This window comes from Rutidosis leptorrhynchoides, chromosome 6 (assembly GCF_046630445.1).
Source record: "Rutidosis leptorrhynchoides isolate AG116_Rl617_1_P2 chromosome 6, CSIRO_AGI_Rlap_v1, whole genome shotgun sequence".
Taxonomy (NCBI): domain Eukaryota; kingdom Viridiplantae; phylum Streptophyta; class Magnoliopsida; order Asterales; family Asteraceae; genus Rutidosis; species Rutidosis leptorrhynchoides.
The window spans coordinates 330,869,314-330,896,906 of record NC_092338.1 but is presented as its reverse complement, the minus strand read 5'-3'; positions in this window follow the sequence as shown (position 1 = coordinate 330,896,906).

Genomic DNA, 27,593 nt, shown 5'->3' with positions numbered 1-27,593 from the left:
CTTGAATTCCCTGTTTACTTACAACGTGCCCAAGAAATTGAACTTCTTTTAACCAGAACGCACACTTAGAAAACTTAGCATACAGCTCTTCTTTTCTTAACAAATCGAGCACTAATCTTAAATGATCTTCGTGTTCTTGATCACTCTTGGAATAGATAAGAATATCATCGATGAAAACGATAACAAACTTGTCTAGATAAGGACTACACACACGGTTCATGAGGTCCATGAACACTGCATGTGCGTTAGTTAATCCGAACGGCATAACCAGAAATTCATAATGACCATAACGGGTTCAGAAAGCAGTCTTCGGAATATCAGTTTCTTTAACGCGCAATTGATGATAACCAGAACGGAGATTAATCTTAGAATAAATGGGGGAACCTTGGAGATGATCGAACAGATCATCAATTCTCGGAAGAGGGTAACGATTCTTATCACTAAGCTTGTTCAACTCACAATAATCAATACATAAATGGAACGAACCATATTTCTTCTTAACAAACAAAACAAGAGCTCCCCATTGGGACGAACTGGGACGAATAAAACATTTGTCTAACAACTCATGAAGTTGACTTGACAATTCTTGAAATTCAGAAGGAGCAAGTCTATAAGGAGCACGTGCTACAGGAGCAGCACCGGGTACATGATCAATTTGAAATTCTATCGCGCGATGCGGTGAAAGTCCAGGTAAATCCTCGAGAAATACCTCAGGGAAATCTTTAACGACATGAACATCATAAATTTTCTTTTCTTCTTTGAAATTCTACCGCATGACAGACTTTGTGAAGATATTTTTGAACTTTCAAACAGCTAGTAAGATTTAACTTTCTGCATTTCTTATCCCCAAAAACCATCAGTGGCTCTCCAACCACACAAGTAATACGAACAGCTTTCTCATAACAGACAATTTCAGCACAATTTTCGGATAACCAATCCATACCAATAACAACGTCAAAACTTCCTAGTTCAATAGGCACTAAGTCTACCTCAAAGTCTCTACCAGCCAATTTAATATTATACTTACGGTACACAGTCTTAGCAGTAAGCACCTTACCATTAGCTACCTCTACAACATAAGTTCTGTCTAAAGGAGTTAACTGTGTTTTGATTTTTGGACTAAATTTATTGGACACAAAACATAAATCAGCCCTAAAATCAAAAAGTACATAAACCGATAAATCATTGACCGAAAACGTACCAGTAACAAGTTTCGAGTCTTCCTCTGCATTTCTAGCATTAATATTGAACGCTCTTCCACGCACGTTCTCAGTTGTTTTCTTCTTATCGGGACACGTATCACAAAAGTGTCCAGGCTTACCACACTCATAACAAACTCTTTGAGCACCACCATTCTTGGACTTACCATTACCATCACTATTACTATTACCACCACCCGCAGCAGGAGGTGCAACATTTGGCATAAGTACCTTACAATCTCGCGCTATGTGCCCTTGCTTTGAACACCTATTGCACGTAACTGAGCAAAAACCATCATGAGCTTTGTAACATCTCGGACAAACACGTTGATTACAATTATTCGAACCGGAAGTATTCTGTTTCTTCTGCTGATTCTGGTGTTGGTTGCGGTTGTTATCCCACTTCCTCTTACCATCATCAGCTTTCTTAACCACCTCATCACTAGCATCCGATGCAGTTTTCTTTCCCCTTCTCAACACTTTATCATTTAATTTATATAGCTATGGCAACTTCAATATTTTGGGGCTCACTTGCTTCAACCCCAGTTTCAATCTGATCAGACAACCCATCAATATACGCCTCAATTTTGAGATCTTCATCGGGATAAGACTAATAGGCTCCTCAGTACCACTGAATTCTCGCGGGCGGTTAGCCATGAAAGTTTTATGGGAACACCCAGCTTGGTTGTTACCATTTCCATTTACATTAGCATTGGCCACCGTTACAGCAGCTATACCCTCAGCAATCAATCGCTGCATACGAGCTTCGGACGACTCACTTGGAGGCATGATCTTCAAAACAGAATAACACAACCATTTGTACTAAGAATAATACTAGTGTTATAAAAGGAATAGATCGAACACAGAAAGATTAACCATTACAATAATAGTCAATGAGCACTAATGGGTAATATCATGATAGCTATCATAGTTATAGAAATAACCACACATATGACAAAAATCATACATCATACATAGCATCTAACATACATGAACTATATTACACATATAATATAACATGCCAAGAGTCACAACACCAGAATATAATCATGATAATGATAAAAAAAACAGATGACATAAATAAGATAACCATCCATAACATAAATGAAAATATATCATGACAAAAATCCTCGGCAAAAACGTTGTACATCACCAAAATGAATGTAAATAGAAAATAGGTCTATGAAATAAATAGATCATCCATAAATCATATCATATCACATCTTCTTGGAGCGGGTATGATAAGTAGGTCCAGCATGAGGCTCCTCGGGGGTCTCATACTTTTTCAACTTATCCTTCACCACCTCCAACTCAGCCTTGATGCCACGCATCTCATCCTCCAACACCTTAAACTTCGCGTCCACCTCGCGGTTGCGCTTACGGATCCCGAACTCAACCCCGTTCCTGAAGCTATCGAATCTAGCCATGCCACGCTTAACTTCATCAATCACGTCCGCATGCGGTAGGACGCGCATGCAGTCACTCAACGCATCAATACGGGTCTCTGGATGGAAAGCTCGGGTCATGTGGGTAATAGTAGACATATAGTAGTTGACCGAATCATCAATCAAAGGCTGAAGAGCACGACGTCGAGCGGTAAAGGGAGAAACGGAAGCAGGGCCAGAAGTAGAAACAGAAACAGGAGCACGATGTCTTAGGGTAACGCTTCCGCAAACAAGAAACGCATACGAACATACAGTGGAGAAATAAAGATAAGCAACAAACCTATAAATATTCCTCATAAGGACAGAAATGCATAATAATGCTATAACAGGAAGGGTCGGGCTGTAGACTAGATTCTAATGCACCCTAAAGACCAAGGGTTGACCACATTAGGACCGCCTAGTTCCCTACAACCAACGCTCTGATACCAACTGTGAGGACCCATCAAGTACCCTTAACGGCTCCGTCACTTGGTCCCACAGCTTGATCATAACTCTAAATGAATTTAATAAATAGCATTGCATTCTTTATTTAAAAAACTGATTTCCTATAAAGGAAACCTATCATAAATGTAAGTTTAGAAAAACCAACATAAGTAATTAACCAAAAGTTGAGCTAAAACCAAGTCAACAAACACCCCCAATTTAAAGTAACCAAAACAGAATGCAAGTTAAATGTTTATCAAAAGCTGCCAACATGAATGCAGACTCTCTAATCACAGCGGAAGCCAAACAATCAAGTACCTGAGAAAAACATGCGAGTAAACTGCCAACAAAAATGTTGAGTGAATTATAGGTTTAAATCACGTATAAGCTTTAGACCACAAGATTTCAAATGTTAGAAAACATAAAAATAACATTATTCCATTAATCCGTGAGCCACCTGGTAACTACTTAACCATTCTGACACCTTAGAACACTCAAGAACACCCCAAAATCAGTTCATATGGTTGTGAAGACCAGCCATGAACCAAACATTTCGTTAATCCATTGGAATACTTGTTTTAGTCATTCCGGGTGATCCGTGGCTCGGATTTCGATGACCCGAACATGAAAGTTCATCCCATCATCAATCCTAACCCAATGGTACACCCCAAGGACTCAAAATATGGCCCTAAAGTCGGACCAAACCTGGTCTCACAAGTTAACACATTTCAATCTTATCAAAATCCTAAATCATGCATAATTTTTGATCCGTAACTCGAAACGAGATGAATCTAAAGCCTAAAATTATGTACTTGATGAGAGGAACTCATTTATACACTTTAATTATCCAAAAACATGAGTTAAATATACTGATTTCATCAGTTTAGCTGCTGTCTAAAATTGATCAAACCGAAAACATACACAATCGAGCATTTCTAAGCATAATAACAACAATACAACAACATACAAGTACTATAGCATCAATATAAGATCAAAATCAGTAAAAATAGATTAAAATGAAAAAGCTAGGGTTTGTGATTATACTCTAATCAATAAACAGTTGATATAGATACGTAGAGAACGACTAGAGGAATCCGATTATGCATGAATCCCTAAATCTTCAAACCAAAAATCAAAAGATGTGTAACACCGTACTTTTTTTTATTTTAAACACAGCGGAAAGCAAACCAACATTTTATTTTATTATAAACGTATTAATATTATACAACCCACGTTTATTCCAGTGTTACGTAAAACATATAGCGAGTATTACATTACAAAACATCAGAGTTTAAGTGTGTCAAACATCACTAGACGACAAAAGACTTCTCCTGTCCCGAGCATAAAAGCACCAAACTCACAAGGGAGAAGATGTGGGGGATTAGCACGAAGCTAAGTGAATGAGATATCCAAACATATATCACTAAATAGTCTCATGCCCAGCATCAATCTAAACACATACTGAAAAGTATCTCAAGAGGACCGGCGACCTGTACGGGGTCCTCAAACACTAGCTGATCGGGCTAGGACTTACTGATAGTCCCTGCTACTGACTCTCTCGCATAGTCTTCTTGACACAACGAACGCGTCAATTGAACTATACTACTTAGATAGTAGCAGCTGAACCCAACCTACCCGGTCGAAGGTTGACCTCTTTCACCTACCCGGTCGAAGGTGACCACTTGTGCACATATAACCACTTAACCACATTCATATAGTATATAAAAACAGAATAGTCACTTATGGTAACCGATCTAATCATGTGGTTCATGTCAACGACTAGTAACTACACATGTTACTAAATAACAACATCCGTAAGGATAGTCCCACTCACCTGATATCACAAGGCAAGAACTCATAGATCTTATATTACTGAGTCTTCTCCTTTCCTTTATCACCTGCGAAAAGGATACTTCCAAATCAAACACAATTCCAATAAATAACAACATCAATTAAATATATAGTATGATTGAAAACCAACCATACCTCAGACACGTGAGAGTTCACACACGTGTAAGGACCTACGTGCGTGTGACTTTGCCACACGTAAGGGTAATACAACAAACATATAGGTTTCATTTAAAAATAATAATATTTTAGCTCGATGTATTAACGCATTTCAAACCCTAATCCACCATTCCCAACATGTATATATCATAATAAATACCCATATCCAATCAAATAGCAATTAACCATACTAATAGCACATATCTTAGTTATATAAAATAATACGAGAATACTTACTTTGCGATCTTTTTAAAAGATCTTGACGCACTTATAATGTTCGTAGTCCTAGCTTGCGCTCCTTGTATTATAACCACCTTAATTTACTTTTCTAATTATAAAAGTGCGTATACTTTATTTGTGTATCGAGTGATTTGAACTAGTCACAACATCTATTTATACTATTAATTTTGGTAGAGTCATCAAGTCTATATAATAGGGATATAGACGTGCCCTCTTTATACTTAATTCTTAGTCAAGAAGCCACTTGACTTATCACTAACAAGCACCTTAGTCATTCTAGATAACTCAAAAACGTATTTCATTCCATTTATGTTCAGGTGGACTTACGTGGCTACTTAACTAACCATATGCGCAAGTTAATTTATTTGTTTATATACAAATTTCATGACATTGTATTTACGTAGATCTAAGTGGTGATCTACGTGGTTTTGCTAGATACCAAAAACATAATTTAATTAGTTTACATATTACCTTCATGATATTATATGTTGATTATATCCGTTATCTAAAACACAATGTTTTCGTTAGGCAGTCCTAACTGAATCCAATTTAGTCAAACATATATTTTCTGTGACCATTGTCACGTGTACATTCATATGTTCACATAATAAATTATTTATACATAATTTATTATTTCACTCCTTTATAATCAATTTGTATCAATTACTTATAATTTAAATATAATATAATATTTATAAATTCTAGGCCATAAAAGTGGGTATTATAAGATGATGGTGAGTGTGTGTGTGTGTGATAGGCGACGACCACAAGGGAGGAGAGGAGAGGAAAGCTTTTTAGGTTTTGATTAAAATGAAATGTAGTAGTGATATTAGGATAAGTGCCACTAGTTTGCAAAATTCACATATTACACCCCTCTCTAAAGAGGGTTTGGCCGAAAATGGGTAGGGTGGGCTCCCTTTAAGCCCAACTTGATGTATTGAACATTAGCTTGTGGCCCGAAAGCCCGAACGAAGCCCGATTCGCGAAAACGCCGTTACGCGATTAAATTTTCGGAGGAAACACGCACACGCGAAAAATAAAATATAGAAATATTTTATATACTCATATGATATAAAAATATCATAAATAAAATAATTTGGATTCGAAAATCACAAAAGTCTGATTATTGGTTTGAAAACCGAAATGATTCACCGGGTAGAAATCTACGATACGTAGAAACGTACAATTCTAAATACGAACACATATATTCATATAACATATAATAAGGAATATAGTATTCTTAAAATAATAATATAAGTCATATAAATGACGTAGCACGAATATCAATTAACATACGTTAAATATAAACGGAAAAAGTATGGTCGTGACAGTGGGTGAATAGTTACTTAGTGCAATTTTAAAAGCTTTTTCGAATTTAGAACTTGAGATTACTATAGTGTGATTTAATTAGTTTGTTCACAAGTATAATAAATATGAAGATAAGGGATAAGAGAAAAAACACTGAGATTTATAGTGATTCGGGAAGATGTTAACTAATCTTCTTTAATCCATTCCTCAATTCTAACGAATTGAGAGTTAGTTTCACTATGATGCTCCAAACTCAGTGGAGTGTCCGGATACAACACTAGCTCCTTTATAAGCCGCAACTTATGAACCCTTATGTCCTGTTGAAGAATTCACAATCACCAAATGCACTTACCACAAGATCCTAATGCTACCACTAAGTGAAACCTCATTTATCTTCTAGATCTCTTTAAGAAGATAACTTACAAGTAAACTCACAACTAAGTTTACAATCACTCTTGCTTGAATCACTCTAAATTGATTACAATAAGACTTGAATGATATCAGTAAATATATGAAAATGTAAGTGTAAGAGGTGAGTCTTCAAGTGCTCCAAGGTTTGACTTTTATAGGCAAGAGAAATTCAAACCCGGACGTCTGCGGCTCACCCCACGATCGACCGTGGGTCGCCCGTGCAGCTCTGATCTCTGAATTTTGTAGCCGTTTGAGATCTTTAACTTTGTCTTTTTTCCTTATTAGATGGCTGCAATTAGATGCCAAAAACATCTGAAAAGACCTGCATTGCCCCTTTTATCTTGGAAGCATTCTTTGAAGTTGACCTTGGCTTGAAAGAGGTAAGTCACTTTGTACTAGAGGTGTGTCATTGATTTCCTTTTAAGGTAAATGCAGAATTTTGATCACATGACAACCATAAGCTTCCAAACTTCAAGTCACAAGTCTTCAACCCTTTTGTCAATATTTATTTTTCAAGTATGTGTTCTCATTGGCTACTTGCAAGCTTCCAAATTAGACTAACTTGTTTTTATATGAAGACTTTTGAGAGTTTACACTAAACTCTTATTAAACACATAATTAGTGCTTAATGGTTAATCAAGTGAAGAGCATTTCTTTAATTGAGACTTAATGACCATCTTTAAGTATTATTACTTTTAATTTTATATTTATAAACACTTTGAAAGAGAACTTTTAGCCATACTTGAATGTTTAACATTAATCATAAGCTAAAAGTGTCATTAAGTGTGATTAACTAAGATTAGTGTTTTAGTGACCAAAACTCATTTGAATATGAAGGGGGTGATGATGTAGCGTGAGGGTACGAAATAGTATTATTTTTAATACAAAATACTACAAAATATGACACAAGTTTTATTAATTTACGGATGGGATATACCTAAACCTTGCTACAACACTATAGGCAGTGTACCTAATCGTAGAGTAGTGTAGTTTTTAGTAAGTCCGGTTCGTTCCACAGGGAGCTGGTGATACTTACTATATTTTTAACTATATTTATACAAAATATATATAATTATATAAGTAGTAATATTATTATAAAAGGGGGGTTTTACCGTTTAATGACCGGTTTGTCGATTCTATATTTTAAGCGTAAAGATAAATGACGATAATTAAAGTGCGTAAAATAATGACAATAAATAAAATGACAGTAAATAAAATTGCGAGTAATAAAATGACAGTAAATAAAGATACGATGAGAAATATAATAAAAGAATTATGCTTATTTAAACTTCCGTAATCATGATGTTTGACGTGTTGATTTTAATTTATTACCATGGGTTAATTGTCCTTTGTCCTGGTTTATTTGATACGTCTATCTGGTTTTTGTCCATAATAGTCCATCGGTCATAAATATAAAGTGCGAGTATCCTCGTCAAATTACCCTTATACCCGAAGTCAAATATTCCAACTGATTAAGGATTTAAACTGTGACGCAGTTATCACTTCTGTCAACAATTACACCAGTTATCACTGTATGTAATCCACCCCTGTTTTAATTAGTTTATGAATATTAATTCATCCACTTGATCAGAATGAATAATCAATTACCCAACCCAATTGATTAATTAAATGATTATAACAGATTCCATATGAACATCACTAAATAGGACAACCATAATCATTATTAATTATTAGATTAATTAATTTGAAGATAGGTTCGACAGACTCCAATGAGTTGTCACTCAATTAGACAATACCCCCCATCTATTAATAGTCAATAGTTCAATTTCCACAAGTGTCGGTCTTTTGCCCAAACCTTAATTATAGTACAAAGCCCAATTACCCAATTTTAGTAATTAGCCCATCATCATGATTACTTCGTTTTAAATAAGCATAATAATAACTTAGCTACGAGACATTAAATTAAAAAGGTTGAACATAACTTACAGTGATTAAAAATAGCGTAGCGTTACACGGACAGAATTTCGACTTACACACTCAAACGATCTCTATCATAAATCTTATTATTATCATAATTTAAAATTAAAATTAAGATTATTGTTATATCTTATTAAGTTAACATTATGATAGAGATATAGAATATAGATATTGATATTTGATATTAAGGATAAAAAAAAGATCGAATAGAAAAAGGTAGAAGAAAAAAAAAGATCGGGAAAAAAAAAATCTCCTCCTCAATTCATCGTAAATCATCGTTTTATAGCGAAATTAGAATTTGAAATTTTCATTTACGACCCCTGAACTATGCTCAATTAACAACTTTTTATTATTTAATATTATTCTTATTATGAATTATTTAAATATTATATTTTATTCTTGTGCATAGTTGACTCGTAATTTTTACACCGTTGCGTCGAGCGCTGAAAGTTGGTTCATGCCTCGGTTCCGGATTTTCGAACGTCCTTTCGTACAATTTTATATCTTGTACTTTGCGTTTTGTAACTTGTACTCTTGTCATTTTTAGACGTTCTTCATCAATAAATTGAACCTTTTGAATTGTATCTTGTACATTTGAGCTTTTTGGACGTTTTGGTCTTTCAAATCTTCGTTTTTGTCTTTAAATCTTCATTTTCGAGCGATTTGCGTCTTTCGTCTTCGCACTTATTTATTTAACTATTACAACTAAAAATAAGGAAATTACATTTAAAAACTTTACATATTGGAACGATATTGCTACTAAATATATGTTCATTTGGAACACTATCAAATATCCCCACACTTGAGCGTTGCTTGTCCTCAAGCAATACAGAACTTGAAATAAAAACATACATGAATCACTTTTTTATTCATCACATTTTGTACATCAGTGATTTTGATATAGCGGTATAAACAATGACAGTAATGATGGTTAAAGGTGGGTGTGTCATCCACAGTTGCCTTGGGTTTAGGTCAACGACACTTGCAATCAAATAGCCGATTTACTTTCGGTTTCCAAAGTAAAGTGCACATTTGAAAGGCGGTTTACAGTCCCACATGACTATAAAAATTTAGATCCTTTAGGAAATAGGATCTTTATGAAAACATTTGATCTTTTGAAAATTCAATCTAGCTTTTACCCTAGATAAGTTTTCTGATTTGATCCACCATTGGTGTTGCAAAATATATTTGTGGATCAATATTTTGGCTAAAAAAATTTAGGTTCGTGTAATCCACTGCTATCCCGGTATCGGAAAGCACACATCCAGTTTACTTGTTCCGTATATTACCTTTCGGCAAACTACCGTCCGGTTGTAAAGGAAAGCGATGAACAAGAAACTGTTAAGGCAATGTCCCGTGATATGCAGATGATTATGGTCTTTTAACGTGTCGGATGCTAGAACTATCCTTGGTAGGAGCGATAGTAAAGATCATCCTATGATTTTTCGGTCTGGCACAAGGTCCTGTCTCCGACCATGCTATGCAACCACCGTTCTTACGGTTGACACCCGATTTGGTTCAGGTGACCTAATGAATTCCAGGTGAATTCCTAGGATTTTACGTTCAATGGTAATGAACGCATTGAAAATGGATTTTCAGAAAACAAATCGGTTTGTATTTTTGATCAAAATATTTTCTCGTTCAAGCTCGAGTTTAGATATCATTGAATTCCATGAGTTTGAATTCTCAATCTTTAAGTTCAATCTCAAGGATTGAGTAATATCAGTCTTAAAAGCTGATTTTTAATCTTTAAGGAGATTATCCTTTCTGGGGATCTGATTCATTAGTCTTATCAAGCTAATTTGCACGGTGCCTCCCCATTGTACAAGATAAATCCTTCTCATGGTTAGGATAAATCTGACCACTTGGCGACCCTGTTTGATGCTGAGGTCCGTGGATTTCCTGCTGATTTTAGTGATGACTTTTCTAGATTTTTCGTCAACCTACAGCTGGTCTGGACGACAACTTCATGACCTAAATCAAGAAGCGCGTGTCTTTTTCGGAAGACTTTACTTCCTTCAAATGATGGAATTGATTCATCGTGTAGATCCATCTCTTCTTTTCTTTCATCGGATAAAACAGTTGATTATCGTTCAAAACAAAAGTATTTTCAATTGTTTGTACAAAAATATGTGATAGATAGTTTTTAATTGAATAACTTGGTACATTCTCCCCACACTTAGTTTCTTTCTTTGCCTTTTTATTCTCCTTTATTCCATTTTAAATGAATTCAAGCGTTTTAAGTTGTTTCTCAATTTATGTCCTTTTCGAGGTAACGATAATTTCGGTATTAACACCTAGTTTTCATCGTTCATAAATATGTATAAACATGATTTTGAGTTCATTTAGTTGAAAATTTTTCAAATTTTCACAAAATTTGGCAAATAAACCAAGTATAAACCTGAGAGAATTTATAACCCTTCCCCACACTTGAGATCATGCAATGCCCTCATTTGCATGAAATCAGACTATAATTATAAATTCATGAGGGTGATTAGCGTAGAAAAGTGATTAAAAATACCGAGTTTGCAAACATATTGTTATTTCACATTTGATTTTTTGCGTCTTGTCAAAATCAGTAGCTTTTGCTGAACTTCATGACAGTCTTTGAAAGTGCGCTGTTTTACCCTGTTTTGTACATAAGATAAAATACAAACATTTATACATATTTTTGAAGTTTGGTTTATAACCCCACTTTTCAAAAATTTATAAAGTATAATATTTTTGGCATACTTTAAATCAATAAAATTAAAAATAATGATAACAAAATTTGTCGCCCCGCCCTCGGGTAAAGTAATTTCGGCTTAATGACCTAGTCTTCAACTCACGACGAATTTTTGAAATCATTTTTTTCAACTTAATGAATTAAAGTAAATTTTGTTTTTAAAATTCACACAAAACTTAAATTAAAAAAAAAAAAAAAATATTAATTTTATATAAAACCTACAAAACAAAAATTCAGAATGGAGGGAGAAAACTAGTTCTTTAGTGTCTGCTAGCGGAAAAGACCAATCGGATTCCATTCTCGGAACTACACGAGAACAGAATAACTAATTCTAGATAACATCGTCTTCTTTTTAGAACATTTGAATCTCCCCACACTTAGGTAGCTGTGGTGTCGAAATTGTGATTAACTTCATCGTCAATTTCTTTTGGTCCATAATCAACTTGCCTATCTGTGACTTTTTCTTTAAGCCAGTGCCCGGCTTCTTCCGTAATATCCCAAAATTCAACTAGTTTCGCCTTTTCTTTAGGCGACAGATTGGATACTAACCGGTTACATAACTTAAAGTTCCCCTTACTTCTAGCATCGATAGCCCGTTTAAAAAGTTTCTTCATTGAACTGTTAATAACGGGGTCATTTAATTTCGTATCAACAACGGGGTTCTTTATTATCAAGTCATCATTAGGTTTTACTTCATTTTCCCCACACTTAGGCGTTTTATTATTGTTAAGCACTACCGTTGGAGTTGGTAAAACAACATGGTTATTACCAATCGTTTTTACTGGTTCAACGGTTTTAGTTGGTGGAGATTTAGACTTTCGAATCATAAAGGTGATCGATTTGTTACCACTTTTAAGTGTCATTCTTCCATTTCCTACATCAAATAACGCCCCGGTGGACGCTAAGAATGGCCGACCTAAAATTAGAGGAATGTTTGGGTCCTCTTCTATGTCAATGACAATAAATTCGACTAGAAAGGTTAAATTGCCTACTTGAACGGGTAGGTTGTCAGCAATTCCAACTGGGTGCTTAATGGTTTGATCAAAGAGTCGAACACTCATATCCGTTGGACTTAACTTACCTACACCTAATCTCTTATATAAGGAAAGAGGCATAACACTTACACTTGCACCTAAATCTGCTAGTGCATCATACATGACACAATCACTAAGTAGACAAGGAACAATAAATTCACCCGGATCACCTACCCTAGGTGGAGGTTTTGGTGGAACTGTCTTCACCGGGTTTATATTTACGGCTTTTGTTTCTTGCACTTTCTTATTCTTTTTCTTCTTCTTCTTTCCAGAGGTATCACAATCTTTATTACCTATCACTTGCTCATACTCAACTCCTTTTCTTGGAAACGGGATGGGTGGTTTGTATGGTGCCACCACTGGCTTTACATACTCGGGTGGTGGTGGTGTAACTTCTTCATTGTTACTCTCATCTAAAACCTTCCCATCTTCTGGTGCTGGTTTTTCAGAATTCGTTGAAACCATATTAACATTCTCATTCCGAGGATTTACTTCAGTATTACTCGGTAGCTTTCCTTGTTCCCTCTCACTCATCATGCTAGCAAGAGTACCTACGTATTTTTCTAGATTCAAAATGGAAGCTTGTTGAGTTCTTAATGACTGATCAAACCTCTCGTTCGTTTGGGTTTGAGTTTCAATAAATTGTGTTTGAGATTCAACTAGCTTGAATACCACGTCTTCCATATTTGACTTTTTCTCTTCGGTTTGTTGTTGTGGTTTATATAAGCCAGGTCTTTGTTGATTGAAAGTGTTCTTTTGAGTTGGTTGGTTATTCGGACCTTGTTGGTTGTACGAGTTGTTGTTGGGTCCATTTGGATTGTAAAGAATGTTTTGATTTCGATTAAAGTTTAGCTTTGGCGGTTGATAATTATTCTGATAATTATTTTCCGGCCTTTGGTTCATATAGGAAACATTCTCTCGTTGTTCCATCGTTGGTTCAATGTGACAATCTTTCGTTAAATGTGGTCCACCGCATTGCTCACAACTGATTCGTATTGCGTGAATATCTTTATTCATCTTTTCCATTCGTCTTTCGAAAGCATCTATTTTTGCTGAAACGGAATCAAAGTCATGGCTAGAATCGGCTCTAGCCGCTTTAGATGATCGAAAGATATCTTTTTCTTGATGCCACTCATGTGAGTGGGAGGCTGTGTTATCAATAATTTTGTAAGCTTCAGTTGCGGTTTTCTTCATAATGGAACCACCAGCTGTTATGTCGATGTCTTTTCGTGTGGCGATGTCTACGCCTTTATAGAAGATTTGTACTATTTGAAAAGTATCTAATCCGTGTTGAGGACATCCTCTCAACATCCTTCCGAATCTTGTCCACGCCTCATATAATGTTTCATTTGGATTTTGCGCGAACGTAACAATTTCTCCTTGAAGTCTCACGGCTTTGGATGCCGGAAAGAATCGTTTAAGAAATTTTTCAACTAAAACATCCCATGTGTCAATCGCCCCTTCAGGTAACGATTCTAACCAATCTTTGGCTTCTCCCTTTAAAGTCCAGGGAAATAACATGAGATAGATTTGTTCGTCTTCCACTTCTCGGATTTTGAATAGTGTACAAATTCTATTAAACGTACGAAGATGTTCGTTTGGGTCTTCATTCGGCGCACCACTGAATTGGCATTGATTAGTCACCATGTGTAGAATTTGTCCTTTGATTTCATAATCTGGAGCATTAACTTCTGGTTTAATAATGGCATGACCTTGGCCCGTGCGTGTAGCTCTCATTCGGTCTTCCATACTTAGAGGTTCTAGATTTTCCATGATTGGAAGTGTTGTATCTGAATCACTAGAGGTTTCTGATTTAATGGTTTCTTCCTCAACAATCTCTGTTTGAATGATTGGTGGTTCCGGAGGAATAATTAATGGATCAGGGTCTCGGAATTGTCCCTGAGTATTCTCCGGATTCTCAATTGTGATATTGGTTTCAAAAACTGGATTATCGGAAATTTGAGTTGAAGTACTCGGTCGACTTGATGACGAGTCTAAAGAAAAATCAACGGCAGCTATATTTGTTAAACGATGTCTTGATCGAGTTACAGGTGGTGAACGTACAAAAGGTGGTGAACGTCTTGCTCGGTGCATTCACTGAATATCCTATTAGTTTTAAAAAGGAAAGAAAAATTATAATAAGTTATCCAACCAATAGACTTTTCTGATTTTGCCCACGTTTCGAATAGCCAAAAGATGCAGCAGAGGGGCAGGATTCGTTTGGTCTCAATATAATTGAGGACTGTTTGGCTCCAATAACCCGGTCCACGTACAAATCCAACTATTACTACGAACCAGAAAATTTTGATGTCTATCAATTTAACCACTTAAAATAAATTTTCGTAATTTTAAGAAATTTAGAGAAGAAATAGAAAAAATTCTAAGTCCTAAAAACTAGAATGGCGAGAAATAAGAGAGAAAAAGAGTGCGCGTCGAAAAGTGTCGAAAAACGAAAAAGGCGAAGAGTGGCTTATAAGACTTTAAAAACACGCGATTAATCCAACCTTATAACTATCACTATCTTAAAATTAAAACTACAAATAGAGATTACTAATTGGAATTGTAATTGATACATAGGTAAAAGGCGTCGAAAAAAAATAAAAATAAGAAAATAGCACGAAAAATGGCGTCGCAAAATTTTAAGGCACCTAAATTTTAATCTAAAGAAAAAGTACTTAAGGGATTTTACGGCAATACTAAAAATTCTAGAAGTAAAAATAACTATGGCAAAACTAAACTTAATACTAAAAGTTGCGAATATAGTCTAAAAATCTAAAGGTAATAAAACTAAAAAAAAAAAATTTTATAGACAAAATCTTAAAAATATATTTTTTTTTTTAAAAAAACGTTTTTTTTTTACAGAATTTTTTTTTTTTACGTTTTTTTTTTTTTTTTTTTTTTAAACGTTTTTTTTTTTAAAACGTTTTTTTTTTACGTTTTTTTTTTATTTTTTTTACGTTTTTTTTTTTTTTTTTTTTTTACTTTTTTTTTTTTTTTTTTTTTTTTTTTTTTTGCAAATATAAATTAAAAATATAGCGTTTTAGTGCTCCCCGGCAGCGGCGCCAAAAACTTGATGATGTAGCGTGAGGGTACGAAATAGTATTATTTTTAATACAAAATACTACAAAATATGACACAAGTTTTATTAATTTACGGATGGGATATACCTAAACCTTGCTACAACACTATAGGCAGTGTACCTAATCGTAGAGTAGTGTAGTTTTTAGTAAGTCCGGTTCGTTCCACAGGGAGCTGGTGATACTTACTATATTTTTAACTATATTTATACAAAATATATATAATTATATAAGTAGTAATATTATTATAAAAGGGGGGTTTTACCGTTTAATGACCGGTTTGTCGATTCTATATTTTAAGCGTAAAGATAAATGACGATAATTAAAGTGCGTAAAATAATGACAATAAATAAAATGACAGTAAATAAAATTGCGAGTAATAAAATGACAGTAAATAAAGATACGATGAGAAATATAATAAAAGAATTATGCTTATTTAAACTTCCGTAATCATGATGTTTGACGTGTTGATTTTAATTTATTACCATGGGTTAATTGTCCTTTGTCCTGGTTTATTTGATACGTCTATCTGGTTTTTGTCCATAATAGTCCATCGGTCATAAATATAAAGTGCGAGTATCCTCGTCAAATTACCCTTATACCCGAAGTCAAATATTCCAACTGATTAAGGATTTAAACTGTGACGCAGTTATCACTTCTGTCAACAATTACACCAGTTATCACTGTATGTAATCCACCCCTGTTTTAATTAGTTTATGAATATTAATTCATCCACTTGATCAGAATGAATAATCAATTACCCAACCCAATTGATTAATTAAATGATTATAACAGATTCCATATGAACATCACTAAATAGGACAACCATAATCATTATTAATTATTAGATTAATTAATTTGAAGATAGGTTCGACAGACTCCAATGAGTTGTCACTCAATTAGACAATACCCCCCATCTATTAATAGTCAATAGTTCAATTTCCACAAGTGTCGGTCTTTTGCCCAAACCTTAATTATAGTACAAAGCCCAATTACCCAATTTTAGTAATTAGCCCATCATCATGATTACTTCGTTTTAAATAAGCATAATAATAACTTAGCTACGAGACATTAAATTAAAAAGGTTGAACATAACTTACAGTGATTAAAAATAGCGTAGCGTTACACGGACAGAATTTCGACTTACACACTCAAACGATCTCTATCATAAATCTTATTATTATCATAATTTAAAATTAAAATTAAGATTATTGTTATATCTTATTAAGTTAACATTATGATAGAGATATAGAATATAGATATTGATATTTGATATTAAGGATAAAAAAAAGATCGAATAGAAAAAGGTAGAAGAAAAAAAAAGATCGGGAAAAAAAAAATCTCCTCCTCAATTCATCGTAAATCATCGTTTTATAGCGAAATTAGAATTTGAAATTTTCATTTACGACCCCTGAACTATGCTCAATTAACAACTTTTTATTATTTAATATTATTCTTATTATGAATTATTTAAATATTATATTTTATTCTTGTGCATAGTTGACTCGTAATTTTTACACCGTTGCGTCGAGCGCTGAAAGTTGGTTCATGCCTCGGTTCCGGATTTTCGAACGTCCTTTCGTACAATTTTATATCTTGTACTTTGCGTTTTGTAACTTGTACTCTTGTCATTTTTAGACGTTCTTCATCAATAAATTGAACCTTTTGAATTGTATCTTGTACATTTGAGCTTTTTGGACGTTTTGGTCTTTCAAATCTTCGTTTTTGTCTTTAAATCTTCATTTTCGAGCGATTTGCGTCTTTCGTCTTCGCACTTATTTATTTAACTATTACAACTAAAAATAAGGAAATTACATTTAAAAACTTTACATATTGGAACGATATTGCTACTAAATATATGTTCATTTGGAACACTATCAGGGGGCAAATATTCTAAGTATGTTTAAACAAGTTTTGTAATTTATAGATGCCCCGAAGTAGTCAAACATTTTTCGATCAAAAATCCAGACAGTGGAAAATTGCGGTCGACCCACGGCTGACCGTGGAGTCGATCGTGTACCTTGTTTCGAAGAACAAAGGTACAGGACATCCACGGTTAGACCTACAGTTGACCGTGGACCCAGCCGTGCTTCCTTCAGTGTTTTTCAGATGACTCTTTTGACTTAACAGTTTTGTGTATTGATCGTTCCCTAGAGATAGTGTAGGCTTATGAACGTGTGTTGTTCTATACGTTGTTGTAAGCACACAAGACTTGGTGTCATCATTAAAACAAAGTGTTTAACATTTGAATATTAATATTGGATTACTAACCAACAATGTGCAAATAGAGATGGCAATGGTCACCCGATCTAGTGAATGTCCACCTAATCCACCCAATTTTGATTAATATGAATGAACCTAAATCAATATGAATATGCATATGTTGGTAATTTGGTGTAATTGAGGGATTTAGTTTTTTCACTTGAAAATGGGTTAGGAGATACGGAGTGTACACCCATCTAGTAAAAGACTTCCTGGATCCTAAATCAGTTTAGTAAATGTCTTGACTTTATTAATTGACATTTACATAATTGAGGTTTAATGACATTAAGTATAGTCTTTGTAACCACTTGTAGTTTAAATGTATTTAAAGACTAGTCTTGTAACCTCCAATGACATTAAGGATAAAATTGTAACCACTAATGACATTAAACTTATTCTTGTAACCATCTTATGATTTGATGACTATTAATTTAGTATTGTAATCTACATTGTGGGTTAATGTGATTAAGATAAGTTTAATGTTATTAAGATTGGTCTTGTAACCATTTAATAATTTAATGATTATTAACATAGTTTTGTGACCTACATTGTGGGTTAATGTCATTAAGATAAGTTTAATGTCGTTGGTCTTATAGCCATCTTATGCTTTAATGACTATTAAGAAATAGTCTTGTAACTGCTTTAAACAAGATGAAGGATCTTTATGAGTGTTTAATTGACCTATTAATTCTTATAAACTCTTTCATCTATTTTGGTGCCTCTATAAGGAGAATCATTTTCATGAAAAACACACAACGAAAACACTCTTTAGCGGAAGGGGTCTTGATTTATGCCAAAAACAAGAACATAATCTCTGTCTTATCTCAAAATAATATTCGTGTAACCCCGGCAATAAGAGTCGAATAGTTACTTTTGAAAAGTGATACCACGATTCAGTGATATATCCGGTCATTGTTTATTATTACCCTTACACGAAGGCAAAAAACCACCAACAACATATGAATGAACTTAAATGGATATAGATATAGATGAAAACTTTCATCCATTGATATATCCATTAGCACATGAAATACATATACAAATATAAAAATATAGATATATACATATACATGTACTATTACAAATGACGCTGTAAACGAGTCGGGCCGAGCCCGAGCTTGGTAGTGTTCGAGTTCGGCTCGTTTAGTTTTCAGAAAGCTCGAGCTCGGTTTGGTTCGAGCCTTAGATTTTTAGCTCGAGCTCGGCTCGTGATTCATTTTAAAAGCTCGATCTCGGCTCGTTATAAGCTCGTATTTTTCTAAAAAAATCAATAAATTCGAGCTCGTTAAGAAAAGCTCGAGCTCGTTAAGTAATACTCGAGATCTTAGTAGTAGTCACAAGTGAAAAGTTTGTTTTATTTACAAAAGTTGCATCATCATCCTCAAATTTTAATACATATAAAATAAAACAAAATTTTCCATAAATACAAATACAATTGAGAAATTTAATTTGTAGCTTCTCACTCTATTACAAACTTTCTCATAAGATTATAAACTTTGACAGGCTATTTAAACAAGCGGAAATTAACTAAAAACATGTTGCACCTAAAGAAATCATCTTTATAGAAGATAGAAAACATGCATGTCCAAATTCCACTTCAATACACTTGAAAAATCCTGCATTAAAGTAAACAAAAGCTTTAGTATTCAAACTATTCAAGTGACATTTAAAACCATTGCACTTGATAGTCAATAAATCGTAAAGAGAACATAAGATACTAAACTCACCAACATAACATATAAACAAACTGTTTATAAACTTGGTGCTATTTTTTGTCATACATATGAAAGAGATTTTTGCTAACAAACAAGATTAATCAATAATCAAATTTATATACTAACAATTTAACAACTTATTTCCTATTCAGAACAGACGTTTGAAAAGGGCTAAAATAAAGAATCCCAAATGAGTGAAGAAGTGTTTACAAACTACAAAGGCTTCTTTAATACTGCGTAACTGCTAAATCATCCGTTTCAACCAACAACTTGTCATACAAATCGGCCAAGAATCAACATTTTTTTATGATTTAATCGTCTGCTATTCGTCAATCTTAATTTAAAAAAAAAATATGCATAAAACATATAACATCCATATCATTCCTATGTATACCGGTATGTATATTAACAATAGGATTTCAAAATAATAACAATAATAAATAATAGATAATAAATACTCCAATATAAAAACATAAACAAATACTCCCTCCGTCTCATCTTAAGTGTCCACTGTTGACTTTTCAAAGTCTTTCTTTGTCAACTTTGACCGTAAATATTTTTATTTGTGTTATATAATATTTGATGAAACTTATATGGAATGAAAACACATTTAAAATTCAATTCATTCATATACATTCTATCAAATATTATATAGCACAAATAAAAATATTTACGGTCAAAGTTGACAATGAAAGACTTTGAAAAGTTAGCAATGGACACTTAAGATGGGACGGGGCGAGTATATAACTTTACAAGTAAAAGTATAAATATAAAGTATATATTTGAAAATGTAGTTAATAGATACTTACAAATTTCGGATCGATTATCTGATGATTTCCTGTTTGAAGTGCCGATATTTTAAAATGGGGAAGAGAGTCAAGAGACCGGAATGTGAAAAAATGAAGAGGAAGAAATGTGAAGAATATACTCAACGTACAAATGAGTATGAAGAAATTGTAAATAGAAGTTGAGATTTGAGAAGATGAAAGTTGAAAAGTCTAAGTTGGGACTTGGGACAAATTATTACCCTGTATGTGTGAGCAAGGTTGCAAAATTCGCTATTCGGAAATTAATCGGTCGAGACTTTAAAAGGATTAATCGGTAATTCGGGGATTAATCGGATTGTACTTTATACATTTAATTATCAAATTTTAAAAGTTATATGTATAAATATAGAAAAAACCATAAATATAGAAAAAACCATAAATATAAAAAATAAAGTTTTAACATAATTGTCTAAAATTATTCATTTTGCTCAAAAACTATTAAGTTGTAGTTTAAATTCATGTTTTTTTTTATTGAACGGCCAAAATTCTTATAAATAAAGACTCCCTAGCGAGCAGCTAGGAAAGCCTCAAAACGTACAACGGCTTTAAGCGCCAAATGTTCAAACATTTTTTTCCTCTAGACACTAACCAACTAAAGAAAAATAAACAAATGGAATCAAAAAGTACATTTTTCTTTAATGCCCCAGAATTAAATTAAACATCGTTCCTGTATCTCGATAAGTGCCAAACGGTGGAAGCTATGATAACAAATAACTTCTCTTTAACCTCCTTTAAAGCGCGCCATCCTTCGAGCCAAGACAACCAAGCATTCCAATCAGTGAACATCGACAAATTAATGTCGATCCAGCGTGAAACACTTCGCCAAACTTCCATTGCAACCATGCATTCAAATAACACATGCTGTAAGGATTCAACACCGCACCTGCAAGACACGCATCTGATCCTCTCTAGCTCTAAACCTCTATGTGATAGGTTAAGTCTTGTAGGCAATCTATCACGAGCTACTCTCCAAATAAATATATTAATCTTCCGCGGAAGTATCTTCGACCACCTAGTAACTGGATCCGAGACAGGTAGGATCAAATCATCAATGAACTTTCTAGTATTACCAACAGAATAGCATCCATAATCTGCTAAGGACCATTGCCATCTATCCCCTGCATCACAAAACATAACCTGGTCAATATACTCGATCATACCTTGGAGAGCTTCTTGATTTCTTGATCCAATATCATCTCGATTCCATGACCATGACCATGAACCCTCCATAAACCTCTCGGCTAGCGTACATTCCTTATTCGCCTCTAAATGAAATAATCTTCCAAATCTTTCTTTCAGCGTACCTTCACCAACCCAATTGTCGGTCCAAAATCGTATTCGGAGACCATTACCAACTTTCATTCTTAATGTATCACAAGGTAACCAACCTTCACTTAATGTCTTGCGAAAGCTGAGGACCAAATTTCGCCAAATGCCATTAACATTATCAATTTAAATTCATGTTAACATGTTAATTATTTTTTACTTTGACCGACTTTGATTACCAAAATCGATTTTGACCCATCAATTGACGTTGACCGTTTAATTAAACAGGTTTTTGGAAATCGGAACGGATTGCTCATAAAAATGATTAATCGGGAATTAATCGACGAGTAATCGGGTTTTTTACAACACTGTGTGTGAGGCTCAATGTCTGTTGAGCTTTGGGCAAGCGTGAAAGAGAAGTTACCGCATCGATTTACGTGTATTGTTTTTTACTCCGGGTAATAATTGATAGAAATATAAACGTATTTAATTTTAAAATTTTATTTATATATATATATATATATATATATATATATATATATATATATATATATATATATATATATATATATATGTATGTATGTATGTATGTATGTATGTATGTATGTATGTATAAAGCTCGTTTAGGCTCGCGAGCTTAAACGAGCTCGACTTCTAAAGCTCGAGCTCGTTTAACAAACGATCCCTAACTTAGGCTCGAACTCGAGCTCGAGCTCATTTAAGCTCAGCTCGAATCGAGTTTTTAACGAGTCGAGCCCGAGTAGCTCACGAGTAGCTCGGCTCATTTACAGCCGTAACAAATGTATTTATCGTTACACAAACATTTTGTTTGCAACCATATAATGAATTAACTATTATATATTATTATAAAACACGTATAATTAACATAATAAATATACAAATTTACACATTAAATTTGTCATAATATATGTTTGATAGTCTATTCAACAAAGTGTGTTCTATTTTCGACAAACATTACACGTTTTGTGGATAAATTTCAATTATGTTATGTTATATTCATTTTTGTTTTATTACGTTTTCGTTTTCATTGCAATTCAAAATATTATAACATTTTTTAAATATCTAATGGTTATCCATTAACCTGGTTAATCCATTGGATATAAATATGGATGGATGAACTGAAATTAAATGAATATAGATATGAATAAAAAAACTAAATATATATTAATATAGATACGCCATCACCCGATTCATATCTAATCCATTGACATCCCTATGTGCAAAGTCTCTAATCAAACTCGCCCAAAATTTTGGAGGGGGACAAAATCTTGAAAAATAATAATGTATCTATTTATACACCAACAAAATATTATTAAAACAAAGATTTAAAATTGTAATAATCTAGTTTGCATATTATAAGCTCAAAAAGATAAATTTGACCTCTGCTACTCCCACACATTTTTCTTACACAATTTCTTTCACACTATGAGTTGGCATTGACATGGCAAGTCACGTATAACAATATATACAAAATAACTACCAGCAAATTTTTGGGTATTTATTTTACTTTTTAATTAATTATCCTTTTCATTAAAATTTAAATCCTAAATAATCGCTAGTACCTTTTATCATCCATCGCCGTCAAAAATTTCAAAATCTCTTTCTACCTCTTTTTTAGCAAAAAAACGAAAACTATATTAACGGGATCTTCATCGGAAAATGAAGCGCCTAACCGATACAAAAAGAAATGACCAGGCGGGGCTCGAAACAAGTACACATCACACGTCGACGATAACTCTAAACGAACCTAGCCGATACCAAAACATAAAACCCAGACAAGAATAACCACAAATGAACACTAGCGACAAAATACATGAGCTGATCAAACTACCTATCGAACAACAAGAAAAGTCATAAAAGGACAAATAAACAACAAGTTTAAGATGATTTTAACCGTTTCTCTTATCTGGACGTTTTGTGAACCCGTCCACCTTGTCAATATGAACTCCTTTACCACTCCGCAAATTGAAATTAAACGTCATTTTATTTGAAGATGAACTACCAATACGGGACCGGGGACCCATGTCATCCCCTGATCCGCAAACTCTTGAAAAAATCTTTTCCCACCACCCGAAGGGCACACATCATTAGCGTCCACGAACATCTTTTGTATCGCATCTACACAATCTAAGTCGTCTACGTTGTCTTTAAGAGAAAATGACCCCACATCGGAAGCTTCTTTCCCTTTCTTACACGCATGCTCTTTAACGACCCTGCCCGAGGACGTATTCTGCTTTTTCTTCAAATCCTTCTTTAAACTAACAATCCTCTCTACAAAAGAAGGTTTAGGAAATTAGGCACAATACCTTCCTCACAACAGCCGTCCCTTGAAAAGTCACGTTCATGTACTTGGGCCAGAACAGGCCCATCAGCTGATTCCTGTACACGGTCCGAAACTGGCCCAACATTCGGGGAGCCGTCATATTCCGATAACACATCCGTATCAATCGACCCAAACCTCAACTCCAATCCATTAGACATTAAACCCAGTCCATTACTATTCAAAGATAACGATGCAGATGGAGTTGAAATAAACGAACCCGCGGCTTGATTTAAAACAGAGGGAGAACTATGATCAACAGCCGTATCAATCACATTCGTATACTTAACAGCAGGCATAGAACTAACAGAGCCATTAGAAACCACAAAGCGGTTGGTAGAAACTAATAAGTCATGATCAAAAGAGTCAAACAGGAGATGCTTTAAAGCATTGACATCAGATGTCTCAGATACCCAAACATTTTTTAACGTGATAGCAGAAATCGAATCTGTTGAGTCCCAAAAATAATTAAGGATTTAATTATGACAAAACTGTAATTTATTTGCACTAAAATGTTATGTGCAGCCAGAACAAGTTTTTTTATGTATAGACAGCAGATATTGCTGTGTCGAGTGTAGTTTGCTGCTCAGTCTACCAGCACAAGGTAGATAGTGTTCTTCAATCAGCACATGATGTGTACTCAGCAGTTCAAGAATATCAAGTGTCTCAGCAATGAAGAACCAGCACAGTTGGAATGCAGCTTACTACACAAGATAGCTATGCTCTATTATAAGCATAGTAGTTTCCCGAGTGCTCTACATCAATTGTACTATTTAACAGAAGTCAAAGACAAAGTTGAACAGAAAAGGACACACGTCGGTGGCTGACAAGTGACCTTACAAGACCACGTGGGAATGCAGAAGTTTAACGCATGTGGAGACATGGGTTATACTTTGTCAACACCTAGGGAACACAACATTCTATTTGTTTAATCAAATAGTGGTGCCAAACTGAATTGGGGTGTTCCTGCAAATAGCTACCAAAGAGGAAAGAGGAGAGCATGCTCTCTGATGCAGTTGTCCCCACAAGTACAGACATCCTATGTATCAGTGGACAATAGAACCATTACATGGTTAATAGGACTACTATAAATTGTTGTATCCACTATTGTAACAACTAGTGGTGTGGGTTAATTTATTTAGAGTCAAAAACGTGTAATAGCTTTTAGTTTACCTCTTAGTTATATTCTAGGTAATCTGTATCAACCAACTATCATTCCGCCAAGGATAGTTGTTGTAACGACCCTGGATTTTCCAACTTATATTTATTAATATTTATTATTAATACTTGCGCTTTAATAAATGTATTTTTATACATTTATTTGTTATCGTAATTGACTTTACATGTCCCGACTTGTCTTTGTGACACACGTACTTTTCACGAATAATATTTTGGATATTATTTACGTTCATGATTAATTATTATTAATCATTTTTAATTAACTAATGTTACTAGTTAATTATTTGGACTTTGTTTATTTAATTGCTACATACTTGGACTTGGGCTTGTATTAATGGACTTGGAAGCCCACCCTACTTTACTTGATGGATTAATTAGGAGCCCACTTTTGTGCTAGTAACTTATTAATGATAAACTTAGATTAATTAAGTTAATGATGAGACAAATACTACAAGCATGCTCGAAACTCTTCCCCATACATTTAACTTTAAACCATTCTAAGCTTACACCATCTTCCCATGCATGAAAGTTGAGTTTTGGCTTTCCTCTTTTGGCTCCTAGAACCGTCGGACTAGGTGAATGGTAGGGAGAGTTAAAAAAAAAAATTTGGTTACTTATTTGCAAGTATTATCTCACATTTACACACACATACTTACACACTTTCATTTCTCTCACTTTTTCTCTCAAATTTTGTAAGTAACAACCTTAATTCTTCTTTCTTTTTCTTCCTTAAAACTGCCACTAGTTCATCATCATTTACTAGTTACTTGTTGTTGTTTCTTGTTTATGTTAAAGATCAAGTTTTCTAACTTGTATCTTCATGTAATCTTGGTTACTTTCATCTTTGTTTCATGAAGAACCAAGAACAAGGATCTAAATTCTATAACTTATGGTTCTACACTTAAAATGTTATAAGATTTAAAGTTCATAAGCTTTATAATCATACTTGTATTCATGATTTGTAGACTTAAATTCTTAAGATCCAAGCTTGACTTGAATCTTCTTAAGTATGAAACAAACATGAACATAATACTTGTAACTTTAGTTTATTTCTTTCTTTTGTAAGTACTTTAAAGTTGTGATGTTGTTAATTTGGTCAAGTATTACTAGTTAAGCTTGATCTCATATTTCTTGAAACTAAAGTTAACTTTATAAGTTCAAGAACATGGAAGTATAACTTTCTAGTTATAACTTCACACACTTATGTTGGATCTAAGTTTTTATAGCTTATGGTCTTCTAATTTTGTTGTAAATAAGAGCTTATAATCTTACATACATTTAACAAGTTGAAAATCTAAGTTTCATAACTTATGGTTTCATTAAAGTGAAGATCCAAGTTCTATAACTTAGGATCTAACTTAAGAACACTAGATCTGGACTTTCTAGTCTAGGATCTTAAAGATCTAGCTAAGATCTAAGTTCTACAACTTAAGATCTTGTTTACTTAGTTTACTTTCAAGTTTGTAGCTTAATATTACTATTAGAACTCATGTATGTGTCGGATCTAAGATCTTGATGTAACTTTGGTTCATCAAACTACTTACAACCTTAATTGAGTTGTGCTACATATCTTAGACTTACACTAGTGTTATGATGGTCAAAATTTGGTTAAGATGATGCAAACACATCAACGAGTTGTACACTTGAAGCTATAAGCATCAAGGATGAGAACCGTTGCTCAAGCACCAAGAACCCACCGGAACACCTTACTTACTGTTTTCTAGAACTGATCATTAACCTGGGCTACTGGAAAAGATGATTTCCAGCTAGTTCGGTTCGAGTAGATGATTTTCCGTTTAGACCTCGTCTTAATCCGAGTTATGGTTTAGGATTTATGGCCATCCGAAAGTCACTACACCCTTTTAACGTTGTGCTGAAATTTCTGACCTACTCGCACTTAAACCGTTGTCACGGTCAAATGAAGACGATTTTGGTTCTAGAAATTGGTAAGCCTCTAGGGGACTCATATACAGAGCCATGACCACTGGTCTCACCTCATTTCAGTTTGTATAGAGGTCGTGGCGACTGAACGAAGTCAGCCTTTATTTCAAACTCTATTCTTGATTGAAACTTACTTTACACTTTTTGATTAATGATGAATGATGATGATACTTAAGACCTAATTTACATACTTTTAAACCTTTGGGAACGATTTACTGACTTAGTAACTTTTGACTTAGGTTGAGGACCTTCCGG